This window comes from Sciurus vulgaris (assembly GCF_902686455.1).
Source record: "Sciurus vulgaris genome assembly, chromosome: X".
Classification (NCBI taxonomy): Eukaryota; Metazoa; Chordata; class Mammalia; order Rodentia; family Sciuridae; genus Sciurus; species Sciurus vulgaris.
The window spans coordinates 13,867,752-13,888,195 of record NC_136471.1 but is presented as its reverse complement, the minus strand read 5'-3'; the positions used below and the strand labels follow the sequence as shown (position 1 = coordinate 13,888,195).

The following is a 20,444-nucleotide window of genomic DNA, read 5'->3' as shown; positions in this document are numbered from 1 at the left end:
TTCACTAACCTGATAATGTAAATATAACTATTACTACCCATTTTATAGGTAAATAAACTGACAGGTTATGGAATATGCCCAAGTCTCAGCTACAAAGTAAGCAAAGCCAAGAGTCAAAGGCATCAGGCTGACTCCAGATCTGTATTCTTTTTTTTTTTTTCTTTTTGGTACTGGGATTGAACCCAGGGGCCCTTTACCACTGAGCTACATCCCCAGCCCCTTTCAAAAATTTTAAACTTTGTCACAGAGCCTCACTAAGCTGCCCAGGCTGGCTGCAGACTTGCAAACCTTCTGCCTTAGCCTCCTGAGTAACTAGAATTATAGGCATGTACCATCGTGCTGAGCCAAATCTGTATTTTTCAAAATTTGTTCTAATTAGTTGTACATGATAGTAGAATGCATTTTGACACATCATAGATAAATGGAGTATAACTGCTCATTTGTCTGGTTGTACATGATGTAGAGTTATGCAGGTCATGTAATTATGTATGCTCACAGGGAAATAATGTCTGATTCATTCTACTATCATTCCTACCCTGTGCCCCCTCCCCTCCCTTCACTCCCCTTTGTCTAGTGCAGATTACCTCTATTCTCCCCTTCCCTTATTGTGAATTAACATCCACATATCAGAGAAAACATTTGACTTTTGGTTCTTTGGGATTGGCTTATTTTGCTTAGTACAGAATATTCTCCAGTTCCATCCATTTACTGGAAAATGCCATCATTTCATTCATATTTATGGCTGAGCAATATTCCATTGTGCATATATACCACCTTTTCTTTATCCATTCATCTGTTGAAGGGCACCTAGTTTGGTTCCAGTGCTTAGCTATTGTGAATTGAGCTGCTATAAACATTGATGTGGCTGTGTCAGTGCAGTATGCTGATTTTAAGTCCTTTGGGTATAAACCAAGGAGTGGGATAGCTGGGTCAAATGGTGGTTCCATCCTAGTTTTCTGAGGAATCTCCATACTGCTTTCCATAGTAATTGCACCAATTTGCAGTCCCACCAGCAATGTATGAGTGAACCTTTTCCCCTACATCCTTACCAACATTTATTGTCACTTGTATTCTTGATAGTTGCGATTCTGACTAGAGTGAGATGGAATCTCAGTGTAGTTTGGAACAAATATGCACATTTAACCACTATATTTTGAAGGCATAATTGACACAATTTGGTCACTGATTTGATTTATAGGACAAAGGAGAGAGGTGGATCCAGAATGACTCTAAGTGGGAAAATGATGTTCATTCATTTGTTCATTTCAAAAGATGTTTACTGAATATTGATTACACCCAAGTAGTGTGTTAGAGATAGCAGTAAACATGGGATATATGATTCCCGCTCTCACAGAGCTTAATGTCAGTCATACATAGGAAAATCATTCCAAGGGAATATCAGTGGAGGAAATTATGAATTTGGTTTTAACATTGTTGAAGTAGCAGTAGGATGTTCAAATAAAAATATCCAGTATGCATGGAAAATGTGGTATTAGAGGTTAGTATATGATAGTCTAAACCTCAAAAATCTATTCCTGTTCACAATAAATAAGAATTGAGAAAAGCTATTTCATTTAGTGGTTCAAAAATCCTGCATTAGATTTGAGTGCATTTTCAATGTACTTGGGCTAAAAGCCAGGTTGCAGGAGTTTATAGGTGTAAACCCTTCATTTGCAAAGTTTGATGGTGGAAGAAGTGGGTGGAAAAGGTTGTACAATTGCTATGAGGGCCATCAGGGTTAAGCATCTTTTCTAAACTAAGGGAGACATACATGTTTTAAAAACAGAAAAGAAATATATAGGAAGGAGAAGCTAAAGAGAAGATTATTAGATAACTTAGAAAGAGAAGATAATTGAGGAAGCTGGGTATGAAATGCAGTAGAAGGATATAAACTGGAAAACTCACAGCCAAGGTGTAACAAGGGAAGAGGGATCACTCTTCTAAAAACAAGAAGGTCCAGAAAGAAGAAGAGAGTGAGTAAATCAAATGATTTTAGGTAATGAGGATGCATGGAAATGAGTGGTCTCCATCTTTAAAAAAAACAAGGAACAAACCTTGGTTTTCATGGGAACAGGCAATTGGGAAAGAAGCAAATAGAGTACCCATTGAAGAGGCACATAATTCCAGCAACTCAGGAGGCCAAAGCAGAAAGATGGCTAGTTTGGGACCAGCCTGGGCATCTTAGGGAAGACCCTATCTCAAAATAAAAATTAAAAAGGGCTGGTGGTAGAGCACTCATGGGGTTTAATCCCCAGTAACAACAACACACACACACACACACACACACACACACACACACTGAAAGAATAGAAGTTGAGGTTCAGAACTGAAAATTAACAAACCTGCATGCCCTATTTCAACCCCTTTTTACTGTTTTAAAATAAAAGCAAATTGCACTATCCTCCAGTCTTTCTGATCGATTAATTCAAATTTTATCTCAACCAGGCCAACATTTAGGTACTAAAGCTCAGGCAGGATGCCATCAAAATCCATTAAAAATGGCTCTCTTCCCAGCAGTGATAGAGATGCAAATTCCCCTTAACAATCAAATCCAACCTTGAATTAATTAATATCTCTGTTGGTGTCTGTTTTATTTTTAAGTCATATAGTTTTCACTGGCTCAATTTTCTAGCATTTGTAATTCCATTTGGCACCCTTCAGCAAGTATTTAGTCTGCCCTACTTGCAAAAGTATTTGCCATTTTAGTTTCATTTATTTCTTGTCACAGGATATGACTGTGCACAAATACACCCCACTCACCAAAAATACAGCAACATGCACAGAACACAGAACAAACACCAGAGGATTTTTTTCGTTTGTTTTTGTTTTTTGTGCCAAGGATTGAACCCAGGGGCGCTCTACTATTGAACTACATCCCCAGCGCTTTTTATTTATTTTGAGACAGGTTCTTGTTAAAACGCCTACGCTGGCCTGGAACTCAAGATCCTCCTACCTCAGACTCTCAAGTCACTGGGATTACAGGTGTGTGCCATTATGCCTGGTACCCAGCTGCAAGAGCTTCTTTTCTTGGGGGGGTACCAGGGATTGAACTCAAGGGCACTCGACCACTGAGCCACATCCCCAGCCCTATTTTGTGTTTTATTTAGAGACAGAGTCTCACTGAGTTGCTTAGGGCCTCGCTGTTGCTGAGGCTGGCTTTGAACTCCATATCCTCCTGCCTCAGCCTCCTGAGCTGCTGGGATTATAGGCATGAGCCACCGTGCCCAAGTTTCTTGAGGGAAGGAACCATGCAAAGTTTTGTGTAAACCAGGCTCTTGTATTTCTTATTTATTTTACTCTCTATTTCCCAGGGAGGATCATGGCACATTGTAGAAGCTCAGGAAATGTCAACAAAGGAATGTAGGATTAGCTATGTGTTGTTAAGAAAAGAGCCCTAAACTGAGATTCAAGGGATCTAAATTCTGTTAACTAGAGTTTTTCCTCTGACAAATCACTTACACTCTCCACACCTTATTTCTTCTCCATGTGAAAATAAAGTGTTTGGATAATTTTTTGTTTTTGTTTTTGTTTGGGGTTTTGGGGATGATTTGTTAAATTGCTTCTGACAGATTTTATGAATTTTACATGCTTTTTTTGTATTAGATGATTGAACCCAGGGGTTCTTAACCATTGAGCTACATCCCCAGTCTTTTTATTCTTTTTTTATTTTGAAATAGGGTTTCGTGAAGTTGCTTAGGATCTCGCTAAATTGATGAGGCTGGCTTTGAACTTGCCTCAGCCTCCTGAGCCTCTGGGATTACAGGTGTGTGTCACTGTGCTTGGCTACATGCCTTTTTAAAGTAGATATAATTGTAAGTTTCTAAGTAGCAATATTTAGATTGCTATGAGAAGTTTGTTCTAAATCCCTGGATAACTTGTTTGTTACTGCCTGTGAATCAGGGTACATCTATTCTCAGGTCATCCCTCCTAGACATGATAGACAGCTAGATATGTTCTGTCACCTGGGAATAGATCCCTTCCCCATCATCTCTTAGGTGGTTGGGTTGTAGTGATGCAGCCATCCACTTTCAGATGTGCCAGCCTAACCCTGCAAAGTTATGTGTATACCAGGCTCACATATTTCTTTTTTTTTTTTTTTTTTTTAAATCTTCAGTCATTTGGTGTTAGGTAACTCACCATGAGGCCACAGGTGTGGAATGAGGGAGGGCGCATGGTAGGGCAAGAGGAAGCAGGAGGACAGGAGTCTAAACCACCTGCTCATCAAGCTAACTCTTGCCTTCAGAGTCCTTCTAGGGCCCATCCCACATATACACCTTCTACAGAATGATGGAATTGTGCTTGGCACACCAGACTCTATGGCCCTGTAGAGCAGGTAACAGTTTGTGATGGGCAGCCTGTGTTTTACCCTCATCTGGTCAGGCTCCAGTAGAATCCATCAGCAAACCAGGAGATTTTTGTCCAAAGGAGAATTCCCAACAAAATAGAGAATCAAGATGAACAGGGAAGCCATCTCAACAGGTATCTGCTACACCCTCAAGAACTCCTGTCATCCTCCTTTTAGTACTGCTTTTATGTAGCCCCTGCCTCAGGTGGTTATGCCTCTTCTACAGTCTTTCCCTTATGAATTGGGGGAATGAGCTCCACTACACCTCTTTAATCTAAGGATTTGGGGATTCAAGAAGGATCAGTGCTGAGCCAAGGTAATGAATCCACAGTGATGGGTTACTTTTAAAGGCCTGCTTATTCTTTTTTTTTTTTTTTTGGTGGGCCTTTATTTTTTTATTTATATGCAGTGCTGAGAATCAAACCCAGTGCCTCACACAGGCCAGGGAAGTGTTCTACCACTGAGCCACAACCCCAGCCCTATAGCCATGGGATTTTAAGAGTCAATATGTGAGCTTTTGGGGTGTGTTTACTCACCTATTCCCTCTCAAATCACACCTTATAAATGACTGCCAACTATTCTGCCCAATGTTTTCTGTTTTGCAGTTGTGGGAAGAGCCAAGTTTCCTCTCAGCCCCAAATGGCCTCCCTTTGAATATTCAGTGCCTCCTCCTTACTACCCACTCCCTATACTATACTACCACAACCAGTGGCTTATGATAATCTTTCAAATGAATCCTAGGAGGAGCAGAGCACATTCAGCAATGAAAGAAAAACTAAATCAAATAAGTTAAGTACTTATATGGTACATTTCATTAAAATTCAGAGTAAATCTGCTTCCTTCACTATGTGTATGTATACATATAGATTGCCCAGAATCACCTAGGCAACCAGATAGAATGTTGGATTTCAAAGACACAATGGTCTTGTCATTCTTCACAGGAAGTTAATTAGCTCCTCTCCTGCAGAACACTACTAAGACTATGATTGGTAATGTCTCAACTCCTGCTCAGCTATAAGTCATAATTAATAATTAGGCTCTTTCTCTGGTAACTGTCATTCCTTGACTGCTGAGCAATCGCCTATCATTAATGACTGTTGTACTTCACCAGGGGGCAGGCATGTTTCCAATGACCCCCAGGCATCCACAGGAAGTTTAAACTGCTCTAATCATTGTAAGTCTCTAGCAGACCCAGACCCTCCCTAGCCCAACATTGTTATCCAAATAACATTTACTTAAAGGAACAGAACAATCACAAAAGGGTGGAATGGAGTTGATAAACCAATGGTGTGTGTGTGTGTGTGTGTGTGTGTGTGTGTATGTTGTTTTTCTTTAAGCACTGGGTCATTGCTTTCCTTATCTCTTTCAGGCTGCCTCCCTGAGGTTATTTCTTTGTCCACCAGCAAGGGGTGTTCCCTAAAGTACAGGGCTCTTGATAACTGTCCTGATTCATCTACTTTAGATATCCTGCTTCTGGATGATGTACATATTTGTAATAAGTACAGGATTCCTGATTTCATTAATTTTATATTTAACAAAGGAACATGACTTTTTGACAATCTGTGAAGTGCCATATTTGCATTGGTTATTGTTATTATCTAGTGGGAAAAATTCAAAACCTTATTTGGTTTTAACAAAAGCTTGCCTCAGCAATGTATGGTAATTTTTCCAGTCGGCTTTTGTTCTTGCTCTAAATCATAAGCAATATTCCTCATCTCAAATGTACAGAGAATCACTTATCACTTTGACGTGTTTTCCATGAATGGTTTAAATATCATTGTCCAAATGAAGCCCACCAGGAAAATAATTGATTCATTTTCATTTCTATTGGTGATCTAAGGATTGTATAATTATAAAGAATGGATAGACCAGGCGAGGTGGTGCACACCTGCAATCCTAGCAGCTCAGGGGGCTGAAGCAGGAGGATTGTGAGTTCAAAGCCTGCCTCAGCAACTTAGTGAGGTGCTAAGCATCTCAGTGAGACCCTGTCTCTAAATAAAATAAATGAAATACAAAAAAGGGCTGGGGATGTGGCTCAGTGGTTAAGTGCCCCTGAGTTCAACCTCCTGTACAAAAAAAAAAAAAAAAAAAAAAAAAAAAAAAAAAAAAAAAGGATAGACCAGGCATGGTGGTACACACCTGTAATCCCTGCTACTCAGAAGGCTAAGGCAGGAGGATTTTAAATTCTGAGTGAGGCCAGCAGGCAATTTATCAAGATCCCATCTCAATAGGATTTTTTAAAGGGCTAAGGATTTAGCTAGCAGTAGAACACTTGCCTAGCTTGTATGAGGCCCTGGGTTCAACCTCCAGCACATTAAAAAAAAGAAAGAAAAAAAAAAAAGGATCAGTCAAAAGTTAACCAAACTGCTATGATTATAGGTCAAGAGGATTATGTATATTTTGGGTCTTTCTGTTGTAAGGCCCCCAAAAAGGAAACCCCAACTCTGTCCCATGGATGGACGGCAACCCCAATCAACCGCAGGAGGCTTCACTTGATGCAAACCGCAAGAGGTGTTTATTCCAGCGCGCTGGGACCCAACTCGAGGAGTCGAGTCCCTAGCAGAAAATCTTGTAGGTTTATAAAGGCAGAAACCACACATCGGGAGGGGTCACACATGAAAGGGGGAAAAGGGGGAACAAAGCTGCCAGGAAATTTCAAAGGGGGTCTGGGTTTGCTGACAACATGTTTCACAATGTTTTACAACAGGTGTAGATTCTGGTCAATAGTTTCTGGTAATCCTACTGTTTGAGCACTATCTGGCTATCAGGCTCAATTTACTCTTTTACTCTCTGTTTGGGGCTGTTTCCTGGAACAGCTTTAAGGGCTTTGTTCCCATTACTGGGAGGGAAACCTTAGGGAGTTGAGATAAAACAGACAGCTTAAAAAAATGTCCATTCTTTCACTGTATACCCATTTCTCTAATGTAGTCACACAATGATCTTTGGCACTTTTTAAAAGCAGTATACCTATCTTAGTTTCTTACTTGATGTCAAGGATAGCAAATATATGGCACTTTTTTCACCACTTCCCACTCCCAAGTTCATACCAGATAGTTCTAGTCAATCTTGGCAATCTTTGTCACTGAATTTGGAAGTATTCCCATATCTTTTTCAAACTAGCCCTCTACATAACCATGTCAATAGATCAGACCGGTCACCTGAGATGAAGCTAATTTTTCATTTGTGTTCTTATCTCAAGAGGTCATATGGCACATTGTCTTAGTCAAGGAGCACGGGTAGCAAGGAGTAGGAACTGATTCAAACTAACTCAAGAAAGGGAGATTTATTAAGAATACAATGGACACCAGGCACAATGGTACATGCCTATAATCCCAGGGATTCAGGGGGCTAAGGCAGGAGGATCACAAGTTTAAAACCACTTTGGGCAACTTAGTGAGATCCTGTCTGAAAATAAAAAGTAGAAAAGGCCTAGAATGTAGTTCATTAGTAAAGCACCCATTGGTTCAATTCCCAGTACTATAAAAAGGAAAAAGAATAGAACATATCACATTACAGATGTCTAGATTATGAAGTATAACCAGGCCACAGGGTGTTTGAAACTGGAATTGGCAAACAGGGACTAAGATCATTTGCTCCTTCTCTCTGAGTCCCCTGTATTAGTCAGGGTTGTCCAGAGAAACAAAACCAATTGGATGGACCAATCTATCTGTCCATCTGCCTGCCTGCCTGTCTGTCTGTCTGTCTGTCTGTCTGTCTATCTATCTATCTATCTATCTATCTATCTATCTATCTATCTATCTATCTATCTCATATCCAGAAAGAGAATATGTGTTTATGGAAATTGGCTCTTGCAATTATGGAAACATGAAAAGTTTCATGATCTACCATTTGCCATCTGCAGTCTGGAGAATCAGGAAACCTGGCAGTGTAATTCCCAGTAGTCTGAAGGCTTAAGAACGAGGGCACTAGAAGGTGTAATTCCCAGTCCAAGTCCAGAGGTCTGAGAACCTGTAGGGGAGTAAGAGCTGCCTAAGGGCAAGAGATGAATATCTCAGCTTCAGAAGAGAGAGGAAGAATTCACTCTTCTTCTGCCTTTTTTTTTTTTCCATTCAGATTCTGAGCACATTGGATGAAGCCCATCCACCTTGGTGAGTGTGACTCTTCTTTATTCAGTCCACTGATTCAAATGCTAATCTTTTCCAGAAGCATCCTCACACATATACCCAGAAATACTGTTTTACTAGCTATCTGGGCATCTCTTAGTCCAATCAAGTCGACACATAAATTGACCATTACAACCACATAGTCTTTCTTTACTGTGCTTCTCTCTGTCTCCTCTTCCTTTTGACTATTATCTTCTACTTTCTACTTAACATGCCATCCCAGCTGCATTCTACACATTATTTAGTTCAAATGTCCACATAGTTCTCTAACTCTCTTTCTAGAGAATCTGTGTCTATTATTGAAACTTCTCAAGAAATCAAATCTGATGGCCAGATAACGGGTGGGCTTCTAGGGGGTCAGGTGTCTACTTTGGGTTCAGTTAGCCATGGTTGGGGAGATGGAATCCTGTTGTAAGAAAGGCTATTGCTCCTGGAGCTATGAATATGCCAGGCTAAACCTGAAGAAGGTGTGTTATGGTAGGCTTACTGACTAATCCACTCATAGAGTTTCTCTTATTTATCCTCCCTGATTTCAATTGCCAGATGTAATGCAGGATGCCCAATTAAACTTGAATTTTAGATAAAATATGAATATTTGTTGACATGTATTTAAAAATTATCCATTAAATTCAAATTTAACTAGTTATCCCATATTTTTATTTGTTAAGCCTATCTCTGAGTCCTATCTTTTTTAAAAAAAAGTATTTCTAGTTGTAGATGGACACAATAATTTATTTAATTGTTTTTATGTGGTGCTGAGGATCGAACCCAGTGTCTCACATGTGCTAGGAAAGTTCTGTACCACTAAGCCACATCACCAGCCCTTTATATATATATGTATATATATATATATATATATATGTAGTGCTGAGAATCAAACCCAGTGCCTCACATGTGCTAAGCAAGTGGGCTACCATGGAGCCACAACCCTAGCCCAATATATTTTATTTAGAGACGAGGTCTCGCTGAGTTTCTTAGGGCCTCATTAAGTTGTTGAGTCTGGCCTTGAACTTGCCATCCTCCTACCTCAGTCTCCAGAGCTGCTGGAATTACAGGCACGTGCCACCACATCTGGCAAGTCCTATTTTTTTTAAGAATATTGATGCATTATAAGTATACATAATGGTGGAATTTATTGTGATACATTTGTATATCATATAATAAACTGGTCTGTTTCATTCCCCCTTAACTCCCTTTTCATTCTCTTCTTCCTGCCCCAATCCCGTTTCTCTACCTGAGTCCTGTTTTCAACTTGTCCTGTGAGCTGGTACAGTGAAATTTTCCATTTATTTATTTATTTATTTATTTATTTATTTATTTATTTATTTATTTATTTATTTATTTATTTATTTATTTATTTATTTATTTATTTATTTATTTATTTATTGTGGTGCTGGAGATAGAACCCAGTGCCTTGTGAATGCTAGGCAAGTGTTCTACTACTGAGCTACATTCCCAACCCCAGTGAAATTTTTTCTAGAAATTCAGTAACTGTTACCCTTAATGTATGGGTAAAAATATAAAGTAGAATGTCTTTGACTAGGAAATTCAGCTTAGCCACAGCAATAGTCTGAGTTTAGCTAGGAGTGGTGCACAGCTGAAATCCCAGTAACTTGGGAGGCTGAAGCAGGAAGATCACAAGTTCAAGGCTAACCTGGTCAACTTAGCAAAATAAAAAATAAAAAATATAAAAGGGTTGAGGATGTAACTCAGTGGTAGAGCACTCCACTGGGTTCAATCCCCAATATCAAAAAGAAAAATAAATCATCTGAGTTTAGAATATTGCATGTTTTACTATTATTGGCTCTATTTGTGAAAACTTAATTTTCCCCTTTCTGACCAATTTGAGATTTTTTTTTTAAATGTGGGCTCTCTTTTCCATAAAATAGAAGCTGTTTAAGGGCAGAGCCTGACCAATGTTAATTCTATGTATGTCCCTGTTTTAGTCAGCTTTTTCACTGCTGTGACTAAAACATCTGACCAGAATAATTTTAGGGGAGGAAAAGTTTATTTGAAGGCTTGAGGTTTCAGAGGTCTCAGTTCATTGATAGATGGCTCCATTTCTAGGGGCTTGAGGTGAGGCTGAACATCATGGCAGAAGAATGTGGCACAGGGAGGAAGCTCACATGATGATCAGAAAGCAGAGAGACTTCACTCACCAGATAAAAAATGCATACCCCAAAGTCACACCCCCAATGCTCACCTCCTCCAGCCACACCCTACCTGCCTTCAGTTACGACTCAGTTAATTCCTTCAGGGGATCAATTTGGTGATTAGGTTAAGGCTCTCATAGCCAATCATTTCTCCTCTAAACCTTCTTGTATTGACTCACACATGAGCTTTTGGGGGACTCCTAATATCTAAACCTTAACAGCCCTTCAAAAGAGTATCTGGAGCACCATGAGTATATAAATGTCCAATTTCAAAATTATTTCTTTCCAGGTAGAGATTTTTTTTTTCAAAAGTAGTTAGAGTTGCATTGTCCAGGGCTTGGAGCTCTTGGGCAGGGTTTGTTTAGGATTTTCAGGCCAACTCATTCCTCTTCAATAACCAAATGATTATAAAAGAGTGATTCACTCATAAATGTCTAGTTGAGACCCAACAAGCCAATACAAAGGTGCTACTAAGTGGTAAATTGTGAATGTTGCTTAGACTTGAAACTTAAGAGGAGTCCCCTTAAATTCCACTTAAATTGAAATCTTGGGAACAAGCTCCATGTTCATGTTGCTTGCAGAGAGAGGGAGACAGAGATAATAGGATTTAAAAACAGATTCCAGTCCACTTACCCAACCAGCAAAATGGATAAGGACCACAGAGCTCCCTCACATACCCAGTCATAGATTATACAGAAAGTATGAAAAATATACATCTCCCTCCATGGCAGTAACCTTACCCACTGGTGAATTGTGACCTAATGCACATTAAAATCTGTACAATCAGATTAGTTGTAAGTGTGAAAGGACAGTTTCTCCTTCTGTGTCACCCTCCTCTTATTTTCTATTGGTTAATCTTAGCTATTTTTTTTTTTTGGGTGCTGGGGATCAAACCCAGGGCCTTGTGCTTGCAAGGCAAGCACTCTACCAACTGAGCTATCTCCCCAGCCCCTAATTTTAGCTATTTTTAAGACAACTTTACCAGGAATATTATTTTCATAGGAGTATGATAACCAAATACCAAAAACTAGATGGCTTGAACTACAAACATTTATCATCTCACATTTCTGGAAGTTAGAAGTCTAAGACCAAGGTGTCTGGAGGGCCATGCTCCTTCTGAAGAGGCTAGGGAAGGATTTGTCTCAGCTTTTCTCCTAGCTTCTGGTAGTTCCTTTGTCTGTGGGGGCTTAACTCCAATATTCACGTGACATTCTCTCTGTGTGCATGTCTGAATCCAACTATCCCCTTTTTGGTAATATTGAATTACTAGTAATACTAGTAATATTGGATTAGGGGCCTGCCTACTCTGTTCTGGTATAACCTCATCTTAACTAATTACATCTTATCAACATAGCTTTTTAATTAGGTCACATTTAGAAAATACTGGGGGTTAGGACTTCAACATATGAATTGGTGGGGGACATAATTCAACCCCATAACATCAAGGTATTCCATCACTCTTAAACCACATACCCCTTGTAGCATCTCCTGGATTTGTTTCTCCTTTTCTTTGAATACTTTTTACAAGTGTTTTCAATATGGATATTTGTGTGACAGACCTTTGGAGGCTTTCTATGATCAAATAAAACTTAATTAATACTACCTGTGATACAAAAGAGATGTACAACAAAATGTGAGCTTTAGAAAAAGAAATTGAACAGCAAAACATGACCTATCTCTAGGACCCATGATATATATATATATATATATATATATATATATATATATATATATTCCCCACGCCCTCCAGTCCAGAATCTAGTACCTAGTTAATGAACAGGACAGGAGATCTTTTGGAGACTGGTTGTAACATAAAAGTGGTTTAAAGCTCAGAGAACCATAAATCTCTATTTTAGACTTTTATTGTTTGGATCATAGTAACAGTGATAAAAAAAAGAGAGAATTGGCTTAAATTAAAGTATAGTACTCCTGGGTGGTTTACAGGCAGCCCACTATCCTGTAACTGGCATATGAGCCTGTTAAATTTCCAGCTCACCCTCATTTAATTTTTAAAGTGTCTATGTAATATGTTATTATTGTTTCTTACAGTAACTACAAGAGATCAGCACAGAAATCTTTATTTTTGATAGTTCTACTTTGTCATCTCTGATCCTTCAATGAAACTAAGATTTATAAGAGACTTGTTGACACAAGAATATGTTCCTTTTTCAAACAAATATCACTTTCAGAAGTTGACTATCTTTATTATAATGATCTATAATATATGCCATTAATTCTGTAGTGCTTAAGAATTTTACTTAACTTTTCTCTAAGCAGCTTAATATCATTTAGATGAACATGTAGGAATTAAAAACAGGAAGCATAATAACATTCTTGTTCCAATTTGTGGCCAAGAAATATGACATTGATTTACTCATGTCCTAAAATAGTAGAGAAAGTCTATTTATGATAGATACAGTCAATTCTAAGTATTACAGCCATAGATTACCATATGTCCTCATTTCTTCTTTGTCTTTCTAGTTACCTGATTTTTGGTAATTTCAATACAATATTCAAAAATAGTCCATTTTGCTGTGAAAATATGTAAACAAGGGGACAGATTGATGATAGAGAATATATGTAAATTTTAATTTTCAATTAATTTCTATTGTTCAGAGGAAAATGGCTATGTTATTTCTTTTTTATTTTTATGTGAATTACTTATATATGACAGATTAATGGCAATTTGTTTCCTCCTCTCATTCACCAATCTTTCTAATGTGTTATTTTGTTTCAGTCATGTAAGTGGATAATTCTAAACAAGTAAAACTCAAAGTTCTTAAATGTACTTTATAATTAGCCCTTCTTTGTTTGAAAAGATGGCTCATTCTATGCATTATATAAATAATTGCAAAACTAATTAATCATCCTTAACCTTTGTTGTCTAAGGTTACAGCAGCACAGGAATGATTTTGGGTTGTACATGAATTACAATTAAGGAGATATTTAGCTGAAGCTTCCACAGAGCTTGTTTTCTACTTCTATATTCCTTCATTTGCTGTTTTTAATTCTTAGATGTTACCCACAGTATGGCAGGGACAGTGGAAACTGACAAAACTGAAGACTTAGTCTCTATTTGACACCACCATGAGCATCCCAAATCTGGCATTATTACTTCTTTGTGGCCACTTAAAGATCTGTTATCCCTAGCACAGTGCCACTGCTACTGACCCCCACCCAAGTGGTCTTCTTGCTGAATGAGCATTCTTTTCCTCTTCACGTGTCTTCCCCATGAGAGGGTGGGAATCGAGGAACTTTAAGCATCCTTTCAGCTCCATGCTTATATAATTTCATGTAGAAAGTATATGTAAGAAATATTTGAAATGTGACCTTTTAGCACTTTTTAAAAAAGTAGTGAAAAGGGGTGGGAGGGGTGGGGGAAGGGAAAAAATAACAGAATGAATCAAACAACATTACTGTATGTAAATTTATGAGTACACAAATGGTATGCCTTTACGCCATGTACAAACAGAGAAACAACATGTATCCCATTTGTTTACAATAAAAAAAAATAAAAAAAGAAAAAAAAAGTAGTGGATTTTTAGAAAGGGTTGTACTGAATAAAAGGAACAAAATACAATTCATTCCATTCCCATAGCTATGAGCAGAGTGTGAGTTTTGTAGGTGAGTGAAAAGAAGATGGAGTCAAGCCGGGCACAGTGGTGCATACCTAGTGACTCAGGAAGCTGAAGCAGGAGTATTTCAAGTTCAAAACCAGTCTCAGAAGCTTTAGCAAGACCCTGTTCAAAAAAAATGGACTGGGAATATAGCTCAACTTTCCTGGGTTCAATCCCCAATTCCCAAAATTAAAAACAAAGAAAGAAAAGAACAAAGAAAAAGATGATGATGATGAAAATGATGAAGTCAAAAGAAAAAGGAAGGAACTGAGAAGGAAGAGTCACACTTGAAACTGGCTTCACAGAGTTCCCTGAAGAAGGGGAATGTAGCCAGGCGTGATAGCACACACCTGAAATCCCAATAGCTCAGGAGGCTGAGGCAGGAGGATGGCAAGTTCAAAGCCAGCCTCAGCAACTCATCGAGACCCTAAGCAACTCAGTGAGACTGTCTCTAAATAAAATACAAAATAGGACTGGGCATGTGGCTCAGTTGTCCAGTGCCCCTGAGTTCAATCCCGGTACCGCCCCCCCCCCCAAAAAAAAAGAAGAAGGGAAATGTAAGGAAGCAATGAGAAGACAGACTATGACCCTTACCCTTACTGAACAAACTTTAAAAATGGAGAATGGAAGAGGAGGTAGTAGAGTATCTTAAGAATTGAGGCTGCAGGAAGGCCAGGAGTCTCAAAATTTGAGACTCTCTTACTTAAGATATTTCTGGGAAGCTTAAAAGCTTAACAATTGGAGTGATAAGGCTTCTGTTTAAAAATTATTAGCCTAGGCAATTTTTCAATGTTCAATTTTCTCCTTTTCTTCCTTCTTTCCTTCCTAAAATTCTCTCTTCCTAAAATATATGCTACATATATTTTATTACATATTTTATACTGTTTTTTTTTTGTGTGTGAAGCCCCCATTAATGCACTTAGAAATGTGCACATTGAATGAGCTCCAAATATTCTGTAGACTCCTACTCTATAATTAAGTGTGGTTTAAAAAGGAACATACATACTCATGCAGATAACTTGTTCTTAAGATGTCATTATCATTGGTTGTCACTGGCAGTTAGTCATTTGTATTAGATATTAATATTCACAGCTTTTAAAGTATTACATGTCTCTAGGTTTAAAATGGGAAAGACAATAGAGCTTAGATTATTTGGCTTTTTCTACCATGATATCTGTTGAATTTCAACTGAAAGTATACAATTTCAACTTTTGCTATTTTCCAGGCTAGCTTAGATTAGCTCTGAAAGCATCCTAAAATACAAGGACAGATTAAACAATAACATTGCAATTTTGATTTTAAAAAAATTAACTTTAGATGCTTTTAAACATGAACAAAATATATTTTAAAAAAGCAAACAATAAATTTGGGAGACAAGAAATTTGGACTTAGACTAGGTAATTGTTATAAAGGTGTTGTGGTTAAATCTGGGTATCCCCAATAGCTCATATGGGAGACAATGCAAGAATTTTCAGAGATGAAATGTTCAAATTATGAGAAGTATAACCTAATCAGTGGATTAATTTACAATCCACTGATATGGATTAATTGGGTGGTCACTGTAGGCAGGTAGGGTGTGACTGGAGGAGATAGTCACTGGTGGCTTGCCTTTGGGGTTTATATTTTGTCCCTGGTGAGCAGAGCATACTCTCTCTGCTTCTGGTTATAGTGCACTGCACTGCTTTCCTCTGCCACATCCCTCCTGCCTTGATGTTCTGCTTCCCTTTGGGTCAAAAGCTATGGATTTGGCTGGCCACGGAGTAAACCTCTGAAACAGTGAGCCAAAATAAACTCTTCCTTCTCTGAGTTGTTCTTGCCAGGTCTTTTGGTCAGAGTGGCAAAAAAGTGAACTAAAACAGAAATTGGTTTATCTATGTGGTTTAGAAACCTGTGGAGCTGGTTTATAGGGGGAGGATTTTTTTTTTTTTTTTTTTTTTTTTGGTACCAGGGATTGAACCGAGGGACCTCAACCACTGAGCAACATCCCCAGGCCCCTTTATTTTCTATTTTGAGACAGGGTCTCACTAAGTTGCTTAGGACCTCACTAAGTTGCTGAGGCTGGCCTTGAACCTGCAATCCTCTTGCCTCAGCCTCCCAAGTATCTGGGATTACAGGCATGTGCCACTGCACCTGGCCATGGGCAAGGATTTTGAAAAGTTTAGAGATGCAAGCTGGAAAAGTTTTAGAATGTGGTAAGCAGAGCTTAGTGGGCAATTCTAATGGGGACTCAAAATACCAGAATGCTGATAGGACTGCAAACAGTAAAGATTTGGCTAATGAGGTTTCAGGGGAGGACTATATTGGAAATTGGACTAGGGGCCATTTGTGTTACATTCTGGCAAAGAAGTTGTCTACATTTTTCCCATGCCCCATGTGAGATTGAATTTAAAGGTGATATAATAATTAATCTGGTGGAAGAAATTTGAATGTAGCACAACATTCAGTGGGTGGCATGGATATTGCTGGTGGCTTTTAGTCAAGTTTACTGTGATAATCAGGAGCAGAAAGATTTAAAAACTTGCTTTTTGGCCAGAAAAGTGTGAGTAAAACTGGGCCTAGGGAAGATAGGGTTGAAGAGATTATAGCCACATAAGAGAGGCTAAGGACTTTACTCAGAAACAGTAGGAGAGATGGCTCAAGGACCTCTCAGGAGTTGGCAAGACAACACCTATCTCAGGTTCAAGGGTATAAATTTAAAAATTCCTTTGAGAAGAGACCTTGGGGCACCCTGTTTTCACAGGGTCACCTAGGACATTGTTTCACTGTGCTCAGACACCCAGGTAAATAGAGGTTGCTGAATTCTTGGTCCTGGGAGGTTTGGCTGTTGCTCGAGATGGTGACAGACCTTGGGGTCAACCACCTGGTACTGGTTTTGCAGGAATGCGAGATGATGGAATTAGGGAGCCATGAAGGTTTCCATTGAGATTTCAAAGAAAGGTCTAGGAAGCCAAGAAAAGAATGTGAGGGTCAGAGCCCCTGCAGGCTTCCCCTGAAAGGGTGATACACAAAGATGTGAGAGGGAAACCAAAGCTGCAGTGGAGACTCCTAAGATTAAGAGATGCCAGTAACATGTAATGTATGTTGAAGAAAACTGCAGGAATCAAGCAGAGAAAATTCAAGAGAGAAACCATGTGGGCTGCAACCAGCAATACCATAGGGGCAGAGCTATACAAGCCCTTTGGAGAAGACATCATGTGTCATGTGCCCCAGATGCTGAATGTGAAGCTACAGGACTTGTTTGCCCATGCAGATATCAGTCTTGCTTTGGTCCCATCCCTTGTTTCTATGCTCTTATTTTTCCTTTGTGGAATGGAAATGGTAACTATGCCATTATGTATTGGATATATATAACTTGCTTTTGATTTTTACAGGGGACAAGAGCTAAGAGTTTGCCTTGCATCTCAGAAGAGATTTTGGACTTGGACTTTTGGGCAATTCTGGAACTGTTTAGACTGTGGGGACTCTTGGAAATAGACTAAATTATTTCTTTTTTTTTCCTTGGTACTGGGGTTTGAATCCAGAGGTGCTTAACCACTCAGCCATATTTTCAGCCACCTTTTTAAAAATTTTATTTAGAGACAGGGTGTCGCTGAGTTGCTAAGAGTCTCACTAAGTTGCTGAGGCTGATTTTGAACTCACAGTCCTCCTGTCTCAAACTTCCAAGCCTCTGGAATTATAGGCATGCACTGCCATGCCCAGCAGCTGAATGTATTTTGCACTGTGAAGTTGGCATGAGCTTTTGAGGTCCAGAGGCAGAATGTTACAGTTTAGATATGAGATGTCCCTCAAAAGCTTAAGTATAAGACAACACAAGAATTTTCAGAGATGAAATGATTAGATGATGAAAGTTTTGACCCAATCAGTGGCTTATTCCACTGATATGAATTAACTGGGCAGTAACTGTAGGCAGGTCAGATTTTCTGGTGGAGGTAGGTCACTGCGGGCATGCCTTTGGTGTTTATATTTTATCCCTGGTGAGTGGGGCTTTTTTTGCTTCTAATTGCTATGTCAGAGCTGCTTTCCTGTGCCCCACCCTTCTGTCATGATGTTCTGCCTCACCTTGGGCCCAGAGCTATAGAGTCAGCTGGTCAGGCATTAAACCTCTGAGACTGTGAACCAAAATAAACTTTTCTTCCTATAAGGTGTTCCCGTCTTTTAGTCACAGTGACACAAAAGTTAACTAAAACATAAGGTATTATCATTATTTTGTAGATGAAATAATGGTATTGTGTTTGTACATTTTTAAAAGTTATCTTTTAGAGATACAAATGGATAATGGATAAAATATAATTGAAACAAGATTGGACATGTAGTGATAATTGTTTAAGTAACAGTTATATGGAAGTTTAGTGTATTACTTGCCCTACTTTTTCATGTATTTGAAATTTTTTCATGATAATTTAAAATTTGATTACAAACTTTGCTTCTCTTTGTGGATTTTTAAAAGATCAGACTTTTCTAATCCAGAATAATTTGCAATTTATTTCTATTCAATTTGTCTTTTTTTAATAGATAATACCAGTAGGAAATTCAAGTCTATACCTCTGATGATACTTTTTGTGTGTAGGGGGTGGGGATTGAACCTGGGAGCTTGCACATGCTAGGCAGGTGCTCTGCCATGGAGCTGCAACCCAGCCCTTTTTTATCATTATTATTTATTTATTTTTTTGAGACAGGGTCTCACTAAGTTGCCTAGGCTGGCCTCATATTTGTGATCCTCCTGCCTCAACCTTCTGAGTAACTGGGATTATAGGTATGTACTGCCATGCCTGGCCCACAATGCTTTTTTTTTCCTAAATGCATGTATTATCTCTTAATACTTTTATGCATAAGCAACAACATTTTGCCACCTGTAAATATTGTGATGACCTTATGGGTACACACCTGGGGGAGCTACCTATACAAAGACAGAAGTCACGGGGAGGTCATATATGAATAAGCATAAGACATCTTTATATGCCCCCAGCAGGGTGGGAAAATAACCTAGACTAACTTATAGTCAAGTAGAGGTTTTGCTCATGCCAATGGATTGGGTGATCTATCAATAATCCTAGGAGCTGGTAGTGAGAAGACAGTATAACATAAATGAGCACAAATCCACCATAGATTCAAATCTTAGTTCAACCAATTACTAGATGTGATCTTTTTTTTTTTTTTTTTTTTTTTTTTTTTTTGGTACCAGGGATTGAACTCAGGAGCTCTCAACCACTGAGCCACATCCCCAATCATATTTCTTATTTTATTTAGAGACAGGGTCTCACTGAGTTGCTTAGCATCTCCCTATTGCTGAGGCTGGCTTTGAACTCACAATCCTCCTGCCTCAGCCTCCCCAGCCACTGGGATTATAGACATGTGCCACAATGCCTAGCACTAGATGTGATCTTGATATATGTCAGAATTTACACATACAATCTCCCATGTAATACGGCACTGCTGAGTTTTAAGTAGCATATGTAGAGTGTAAAGGAAGTCTTTGCTGAGTTGGTCTTGCCATTCAGTCTTTGCATGTCTTCAAGTAAATTCAGAACTATGACTGATCTTTGGTCAACTACTGGGAATGTGGTCCTCAGAATTTTCATATAGTAATGGTTGATGATTATGTCTTGTATACCATGTCATTTCAGCCTGTCGGAATTGTTTTGCACATACATCAACATACTTGATGTGTGTCTGGTTTCATCATTGGGATCCTAAGTTTTAGTTGCTATGACAGTCATGTAGCATGATGTCTCTCTGTGACTAGCTCTCAATAAAAGCCTCAGACCCCAAAACTTGAACAGTTTTCTCTGGACAGACACATTCTGCACATGTCCACATAGTTTACTGCTAAAGAGAAAGCATGTCCTGTATAACCCCAGATAGGGAAATGGTCAAAAGCCTGTGGCCAACTTCTCTGGATTCCTCTTGATACATATCCTTTTCCTGATGCTCTTGGTTTATATATTTCTGTTCTAATAAAACTTATCCATAAATATAGCCTGATATTGAATCTTGAGTCCTTATGGTGAATCTGCAAACTTCAGAGTAACCTCAGGACATCTGAGACATAAAGAGAATAGTTTAATGACTGATACATTCAGTACATGCTAGCATTTAATGTACACTTGTTAGATGTTATATGGAACAAAGTACACTCGGCTAGAATATAGACTGGGGAATGCATGACTTTGCTTCCTTTTCTCATCTCTACCCTTGGAAGAGGCAA

The 20,444-nt window shown here is 38.7% G+C and overlaps 1 long non-coding RNA gene across 3 annotated transcripts in view; it reads left to right on the top strand.

Annotated features, from left to right (window-relative positions):
* The window catches only part of LOC306651898, a 317,192-nt gene that overhangs the window by 2,512 nt on the left and 294,236 nt on the right, over positions 1 to 20,444 (top strand). The window contains exons 1-3 of one of the 3 annotated variants that reach the window (XR_013761239.1): positions 2,905 to 2,982; positions 8,420 to 8,454; positions 14,221 to 19,371. This is a non-coding gene — a long non-coding RNA (uncharacterized lncRNA). Of the gene's footprint in view, positions 1 to 2,904; positions 2,983 to 8,419; positions 8,455 to 14,220; positions 19,372 to 20,444 lie in introns of those variants that run through there. The other 2 variants (XR_013761238.1, XR_013761237.1) reach the window with 2 other exon arrangements.